Consider the following 8,843-nt stretch of genomic DNA (forward strand, 5'->3'; position numbering starts at 1 on the left):
CTGCATCATGGCTTCCAAGTGGTACACACATTTTTGGTTTCTTTTGACTCCAGAAGCAGGTTGGAAAAGATGGTTCCAGCAGAGGTAGTTTCCTTCAACAGCAGAGACAGAAGACACTCTCAAAAAGACTTTAAGAATTAATTGCAGGAGACAAGATGCCAAAACTAAAGGGGCCTAACAGAAAGGGCTTCAAGTTTAATCCTAGTGGAGTATGTGAATCAACAGACGTCTTGCAAGAGGCAGGGTTTTTTACCTTATTTAACCTTACTGTGGTCATGCTGAACTCCAAGGTTTACCCTTATAAAAGACTTTCAAATGAGCAGAGACATCAGTTGTTGACATTGGTGGATGGGTTTTACCATGGAACGCTAAAAAACAGGAAAGAAGTGTTGAATGTAGAACAAGAGCTTTCAAAAGCACAGCAGCAGAGGCTGGATTATGCCAGATATTTGCTACACTGTTTTTGAGCTCATTCTGTTCAGAGAAGCATGATATCACTTAATGTTATCATCATCACTTAGTTATGTTATCATTTAATTCCTGTATACTAAAATGACAGCTTCTATTCTGATAATGTGTGTTTCAGGTAGGATTCTGGAGCACTACCAATTAAAAGTAGATTACTAACATACTTTCATATGTTAATAAACCCCTGACTCCTATTATTTGTTTTTAATATTGCCTAATATTTTAAGATCTGCAGAACCTATTGCTCCTGCCAAATGGAAATGGGTTTAGAGGACTCAAAATGTCCCTACTGTGAAATTTCTTGAACACACTGTGCTTTGTGGCAGGGGTTGGAAACAGTCCTAAGCATTGAAGAAATTAATTTCCGACAATTAATTATGTTTCCCCAGTACAGTATCTTCCTTCGTCTGCAGGGTTAGGCACCAGGGCCCTGAAAATACCTTGGGAGTGTTTATTAGTATTGCATATTCTAGAAGTATCTAGTAACAGGGAAAAGTTGGTGATTACTGCTTTTTTTAAAGAGTAGGCCTTTTTGCTCTTATGACTGCTATGAAAAGCAAAGAAGTGTAATATCAATGAACCAGACAATAAACAAGAACTGGATACTTTCTTTTTTTCTTGACATCATCATTTTTAAGTAGGTCTCCTGATCTTTGAGGGTTTTACCATGGTAGACTATTCCATTTACAGCAGGTTTCAGGAATTAACCTCTCAAAGTCAGTATTTCAGGTTCACATATCCCTTCTTACACAGGTGTTTTTTCTCCTGTGTGCAGAAGGCTACGACGATACCTTTACTTTCTTTGGCACAGCTACCTGCATATTTTTCAATGCCAGGGTTTTGCAACAAAAGTGATACCACTTTGGTAGCCATCAAATGTTCATGCAGCTCACCAGGATACAACAGAGATGAAGAAATACTGGTCCCATACTGAGAGCTAACTGGCAGCACTTCTTGTACCTGTGTTTTGTGTTAACACCAGGGGGCAAAAAAGCACCACACAGTCCATCACTCACTTCTCCTCTCCCTCAGTGGGACTGGGGAGGAGGAAAGGTAGATTAAAAGCAAGAAAACTTGGGGGTTCAGATTGGAAAAAAACCCAAAACCAACAAGCAATTGTCTGATAAATAAAGTAGAGGAAGAGGGAAGGGAAGAAAACAAACCAAAACAAGTGATGCCACACAGTTACTCCTATTGGTAACTGATGCCCAGCCAGATCCTAATCAAAAGATGTCTAGTCCCCAAAAGCCACCTCTCTTCCCTTTTAGAAGAGCATGATGCTGAATGCCATGGAATAATAACTCTTTTGCTGGTGAGAGTCACCTGCCTGGTTGTGTCCTGTCCCAGCCTATTGAGTGCCCACCAGAGCAGGCACTGTGGGGGCAGAGTGGGAACCAGGGAAGGCCTTGATGCTGTGCAACCACAGCTCAGCAAAAGGCAGAACATGAGTGTGCCACCAGCACTGTTTTGTTACCAAAATCTAAACCCCAACACCATATACACTGCTATGAAGACAATTATTCCAGACTTTCAAGGAGCTTCCCTGTTACCTGCTTACACAGCACAGATTAAATGAGACTGGTAAACAAAGGAGTCCAAGCTAAGCTAAATATTTTAGCATGTTTTTAAACATTTAAACAGATGGGAGTGAGGTTCAGAGTTACCATGTACTGGAAATCTTGTCTTTATTTGGGTTTTGCTGCACCATGACCTCTTCAGGAGACCTGCCAGTGTTCCATGGACACAGTATCTCCTCACAAGCAGCCGCCTGCCTTTGGAGCTCTGTCACCTTTCTCTGCCTGAGAATCTGCTAGGAGGGACTTACTGCCCTGTTCAGCCATCACAACCTACTGCACATGGGCTTCTTTTACTTTTGCCAGATATTTCACACAGCCTCAGGTAAATGTGACCCAGCTTTTGAATAAGGAAGTGAAAATGTTAAAGGGGGTGGGAAAATGCAGGAAAGTATCTTGCCAGTATAAGACTGCATGAGTCATGTAAGGTGTATCAATAATTAAACACTAAAAAGAATGAAGCAGAACAAGTGTGCATTAGAGGTGCGTCCCAAATACGGGCTGGAACTAATGAGGCTTTTCTTTTTACCTGCAGAGAAAGTTTATTACACGTACTTCAAAGGCAGCTGACTTAGTGAGCAGTGGAGATGGGTCAGATACATCCTTTCCACTGACACTCAGCATAAAAGGAGAAGCATTCATAATGGAATGGCTGAACTGGCTATGAAAATAATAACCCATGACTTTGGAAAATTTTAAAGAGAGGATTAACCCCAAAAATAAAAAGAGAGGGAAGGGAAGAATGGCATATTAAATAAAAACAGAATCCTGTAGTTATTTCACAGCTACAAAAGGTGTGTGCTGATGCCATACATGCTCCTCATTCTGACCTCTGGCCAGGTCCACAAAACCTGACCTGTGATACACTGGCCTGTTAAAATGCCTCTACTCTCTACAGCTGAGGCTGACCAATTAAATGTTAACAAAACTGAAAGTGGGGTAAAAAGCACCTTGATTACCAGTGTAAATGCAATTACATCGAGAGCTATTGCAGACACCACCAGACCAGGAGACCTGTTATACAGGGACAACAGTGCAGATGGGGAAATTAGAAAAAAATCATCATGCAAAAGTTACAACTTAATAAACCTGAGGAATAGAAACCCAGAGAGAAATAATGAATGAGGTGAAAACAGGTGGAAAGCAGTATATTAGACAATAGAGAGCTACAATCTGCTATGCTTTTCACAAGGAACTCAAAGACAGGAAATCCTTGGTTCTTGTTTCACTTGTGAGGCTGCCTGGCACTCAGCCCCTGCTTAAGTTAGACCCTCCTGCCTCGAATGCTGAGTCTTGCCTGAACTTGTAAGGTGGAAAGTAACGTGAAAAGAAAAAGTGCTGGTCCTTGCTGACAGCAGGCAGGCACACCACATCTGCGTAGCACCAGATTTCTAAAACGCCCTTGTGACAGAGCTGTACACTCAGACAAATTCAGCTGTTTCTCCTGCACTCCATTGCTAAATCACCTTGTGATTCTTCACATGAAATCACATCAGCTTGCGAGTGAGCAATTATTAACCTGCCACTGACAGATGCAATGGCATTTCAGGAACAGGACTGTGCCACTCTAACATGAGTTATAGTGTGTGGAATAAAAACAGGAGATCCTTAAACTATAGCTCAGATGTAAGTACACAAATCCCAAGCTATTCCAAGCTAATGAAAGCTATCACAACTTCTCTTTCACAATCACCAAATTTATCCCCATTTCACAGTTTCCAAAATTATGGTTCCTTCATTTTTTTCTTGATTTTAACAATTTCATGCGTTTTTATTTTTCAGGAAAAATTAATCTGGTGAGCATAGATGGTACGAGTACTTCTAGGAGACCTCTGCTGGTCACTGAAGTCTCTCGTCTTAGGAAAGAAACCCCACTGTACATCCCACACATGCACTGTTTACTAATTAAAAGCTGGATTCTCATCTAATTTTCCCCAATATAAATCCAACGACAGCTTAAATGAAAGTAATGAAATTGCTCTAGATTCAGTCTACGGCAAATGAGATAAGGATCTTGGCCTAATCTCATGAATGCCTCCCTTGAGATCTCCATTAGTAACACTGTTTTTTTAAGTGAAAAATGCACCACATTCTTGCAAGATCCCCTGAAGGAAAAAATGGTGTTTTTTAATACATCAATTCTACAGAGTTACTGTAAAGTTCTGGTGAGATCTGAGGCAAAATAGTTACAACACCCTGCTATCTCAATATACCTCCTCAGCAACAGCACTAGAAATACAACTGTAACATATAATTAAGTAACTCGTTTCAGTTTGTATATATTCTAAGCCAATAAGGGAAAACTGTGATGCAACTACACCTGTCTTCCTTCTCAAGCATCATTAGTACTAATTTTTTCACTCATGGCAGTTGCTGGATTCAGTTGATTTCAATACATTGCTAAGAGATACTAATCCCACTTCCAGGGCCAGAAATGGGCATTGGAATTGGAAAGGGTGCTTAAAGATTTCAGGCTAATAAAACACTTGTGACATTTCTTTATCCTGACTCATCTGAAGGAGTTTGCGTCCTCTCTGCCCTTTCACAATGGACTATGAACAAGACATCAGAGCTACAAAGCTCCTTGGAACAAGCTCATGTTTTGCCTGACAGCTAGGCCAGACAGAGGCAGTCTCTGGAGAGAGGAACAAAAAGTATCAGCTGTTTTGGACATCTAAAGAAGCATATCCCCAGTGCATTTTTGCAGAGGTGGACATGATTTTTATTTTTTCTCCCCTGAAAAGCCCTCAGCCTTAAATGACAGCTCTCCTATCTCTGCTTTCAACTTTAGTTGCAACTTCCTTCAGAGTTTATCACTGCTTTGTCAAGCATTGGTCACAAGGGGACAAAAATAATGAAAGGTGCTCTCCAGGTCTCAGCACACTTTCCAGAGATTACTAAACTAATCTCTAGTTCTTAATTTTGACAACCTGGAAACCTTACATATTGTTAGAGAAATTATTAAACATCTTCCTATTCTACCAAGGGATAAATTAAGACTAATCACAGCTTGGGATAATGAAAATCAAATTGCTTCTACTTTAGAATCTGCCTTCCAAACTTCATCACAAGAAATTTGCATTCCCATCTGCCTTCAGTGTGAAAGCCAGAGCTACATAGCAAGGTACCTTAGGACAATATATTCCAACCAAGTTATCCAAGCCTCAGTCCAGCCATGGCTCCATGCTCATTAATACCCAGGTTCTGTTCACGACTGAATCACCCAGCAGAGCAAACCTCATACACAGTTCAAATGTGGGCACAGATGACATTTCTATTGCATTAGCCAGAACACATGATTTGGAGCTTGGGCTGACTTTAGGCTTACTATGGAAAGACAGATGGTGTCTGATCCATGGTAAGGTTTCTCACAGTAGTTAATCCATTAGTATTTTAGAAAAAAAAAGAACCAGCGACTTTATATCAGACACCACTTAGTGTTAGGTAGCTATGACATTGCCGTCTCTAGTCTTTTATTTATTGTATCACTAAACAGTGACCTTCATTAGTAAGTCTCCACTTGATAATTTTCTACCTTTTGGGGAAAGGTTTTCTACCTTTTGGTGAAAGTACAGAACTGGCTCTCTGGTGAAGTGTGCCTTGCCATTTCAGAGAGTGTGTTTGAGCAAGAAACTGCAGATGCATCTCAGAGCTCTGTTAAAAACACATGGTGATGGGAAGACATGAAACAGGCTGTAAACCATAAGAAAGGTGAAAAACAAGGCAGCTCAAACACTGGTGTCACACGCCCAATGACAAAACAGCTCTGAAGCACATGAAGAACTCTTGTTACTGAAACACACTGATATTTAAGTGTCATTTTTGCTGCCCACGCTTACCTGGTACCAACTGTACCGGCTAGGGCAAGGTGGTGCTGATTCTATGTTATTGCCAATATCCTGACACACCCAGAGGAATAGAGTGGGTTAGGCCAACATCTGCTTCGTTACAGGGTTTGCAAAGAGCATACTGCAACCTGCAGCCCCTCCTCACCTCTGCTTCACTTGAAAAGGAAATCTCCCCAAATTCTCCCTCGTCACAGATACATATTCCAGATCCAGATCTAGATTCCCCCCTAACATGATTCCTGACACTGCAATCTTGCTTCTCCACCTGAGTTTATCTCATAGAGCAATCTCAAACAAGTGAGTGGAAAAATAAAAGAGTAGGAATCATCTTGCATGGTGGTAAGTAATCAGTAATTTAACTGAAACAGGTACTAATTTCAAGGCAGTACAGAAGTCCCTCTGAAGTCTGGTTACATTTTTTTCATGGAGTAGAAGTCAACATCAAGGTTATAAGGAGATAAAGGAAAAGGAGAAGCAGGTATTTACAACATTTAAGCACTGATTTATTAATTTGAAAATTTTTGACTGGAAAAAGAAGTTGAAGAACTAGGAGGAAATAATGTCCAGTAAATCCTGTTTATATTAGATGGAAACTTCAAGATCATGGAGGGGCTTTCCAATACAATGAAAATTAAGGGTAAGAACATTCTAGGGTGTATAATTTCTCTGAACATGTTAGAGGGAGGCATTCAGAAAGCAGGAAGGATATCGTCTTTCCAACTAATTACTACTCCCAGGGCTCAGTAATTCAGAATGAGGACTGGAGAACTGAGGGTCAAATGAGAGGAAGTAATAGCAGACTTGTCTAGCTTACAGAGGGGTCAGAAACCATAAAGCATAACTGTAAAGCAATTCCTACTGTCTCCTTGACCTTGGCAAGGGGAATTCTTGCAACATCGCGGCTGGAAACTTTTCTGTTCTTTAAAGCATGCATATCAGGAATGAAAATTTTTTTCATTATTGATGCAGCTGATTACAAGAAACTGATAGACCTGTACCTCCCCATAAAAATAGTGATCAGTAACAATCTCCACAGCTGTCTGACTATGCTTCTCTATTCTCTTTCCAAAGAAGTTGTGTGGCTTGTCATAAGACTATGAACCTGTACTGTGCACTCTGTTTGCTGGGGCAGAATATATGGTCTGCAATGGGTCCGTAACTTCAATTTGAAGTTTGATAGCAAAGATGTCCAGTAATCTATCAGACCTTAGGAGAGCTGTTATGCTCCAGTGGTCCACTGCTCTGGACAGTTACACAATGAGTGGATGGAGATGCAGATTAGTGGAAGGAAAAGCTCCATTACTATTCCTTTCAAAGCCAAGAGGCTCTGAAGAGCACAGCTATTAAAGGTATCACACAGGAAGAGGCAAAAGTCCTCAATATAGAGAGATCACAAACAATTTAGGGACTTGCCAGGTCCCAGCCAGCACCCAAGGCTTGCAGGCTATCAGTATGCAGCTGGAGCCAGGTCTCAGCAGGTATCCCTCTCAGCTTTGTGAGAGGCTGCCTCGTTCTGCAATTCTCACTTCAGCCTCCCAACAGTCTCACAGAGCAGCGCCATGCAGAGAACTTTAAAGAAGCCCCATAATTTCATATCTACAACTATCTTGGCAAGTTGTTTTTACACTAATTCCCTGGTACACAATCAAAGCCCTATCTCCTGTTTTGTTAGGGGTTTTTTGAGTATTTACTCATGTAGACTGATTAGCCAGCCCTGCTTTAAGCTTAATACTTCTGACCTCCAAAAGTTAAGCAACAGGAATTTGTTTTTACTCTTTTTCTATTCTCAGTCAAAAAAGTCACCAGATTTTCTTTCTGGGTTTAAGCATATGCTTCATTTTTGTTGCTTATTATGTCATTCTGACACTTTCTGAAACCTCTGTAGTGTATTGTGATATACCTGCAAAAGGCCAGCGTTAAATACATTACGTGAAGGAAAAAAAGGATTCTCATAAAAACTGTCACCCACAACAGCACGTTTCTATGGTAATGCAGGACTGCTTTGGGTTGTTATGGCAACTAAACCTTTAAAAGCAATAGCATAAAACCAAAACAAAAAAAAAGCCCAGAAACAGAGCTTCATCACTAGTCTTCTCAATTTTATAAATAATTCTCAGTCGTCCTTCCTCCCACAAAACCTGGATTGAATGTTACAGTGATCAAAACACTTTAGGAAGATAAAGAAAACCACTTGGCTTCACAGCAATGCGTGTGTGGAGAATCTTACCACTCTTTTAAATAAAACTATGACTGGAGGTGCTTGTACATAAACAAACCTCTGGCACCATAGACAATACAAATAAAAAGGTGGTGACAGTGACATTAGACTAATTGCTGACTGCAGCTAAGAGGGGATGGTAGAAGGGACAGGCCAAAGTTATATTGAATTAAATGCTGTGTTAACTCCTTAATGCTACCATGTACTTCATTATCTCCTCAGCGAGTGGTTTTTTTATAGTCAGATGTCACTGCCAAGAAAATGCAGAAAAATTCTAGATATGTGTGCTTGCCTCTATATAGCTTCACAGAAATTTACTGTGATATATGGTGTTCTTAAATAATTGTAGGTTTCAAGATATACCATCTTGACTAACTTGCGATATGTTGCCACCTCTCCCTTTTCCTATTCCTTCTTCCTGCTCAGTATCCTCGCTCTATTCAATCTCCACATTGCTTTCTCCTTTATCTATCAAGTTTTATCCACTTCCCATTACTACATTTGAAAGAATTAAATGAACACAACAGTAGAATTGTCTGTGTATGAACATTCTCTTCTAAATCTGCTGAGGTGCCTCAAAACTGATACCCCAGAAGAGCATCCCTTTGCTGCCCTGTTTATGCACTTCAGCCCTTGTCTACATCAGACCTGTCTGAGGTCACCCAACTTTTTACTTGTGACCCATAACAAGGGGTTAGGGTTGAAAGGAGAACATATTTAAAGACTGCTCTTCCG

At 40.5% G+C, this 8,843-nt stretch overlaps 1 protein-coding gene across 3 annotated transcripts in view; it reads right to left on the minus strand.

The window, feature by feature from the left end:
• LARGE1 (LARGE xylosyl- and glucuronyltransferase 1) overlaps positions 1-8,843 on the minus strand; it is a 266,843-nt gene that overhangs the window by 81,553 nt on the left and 176,447 nt on the right. The gene's annotated exons all lie outside the window — the stretch shown is intronic.

Source organism: Geospiza fortis, unplaced genomic scaffold, assembly GCF_000277835.1.
Source record: "Geospiza fortis unplaced genomic scaffold, GeoFor_1.0 scaffold173, whole genome shotgun sequence".
NCBI lineage: Eukaryota > Metazoa > Chordata > Aves > Passeriformes > Thraupidae > Geospiza > Geospiza fortis.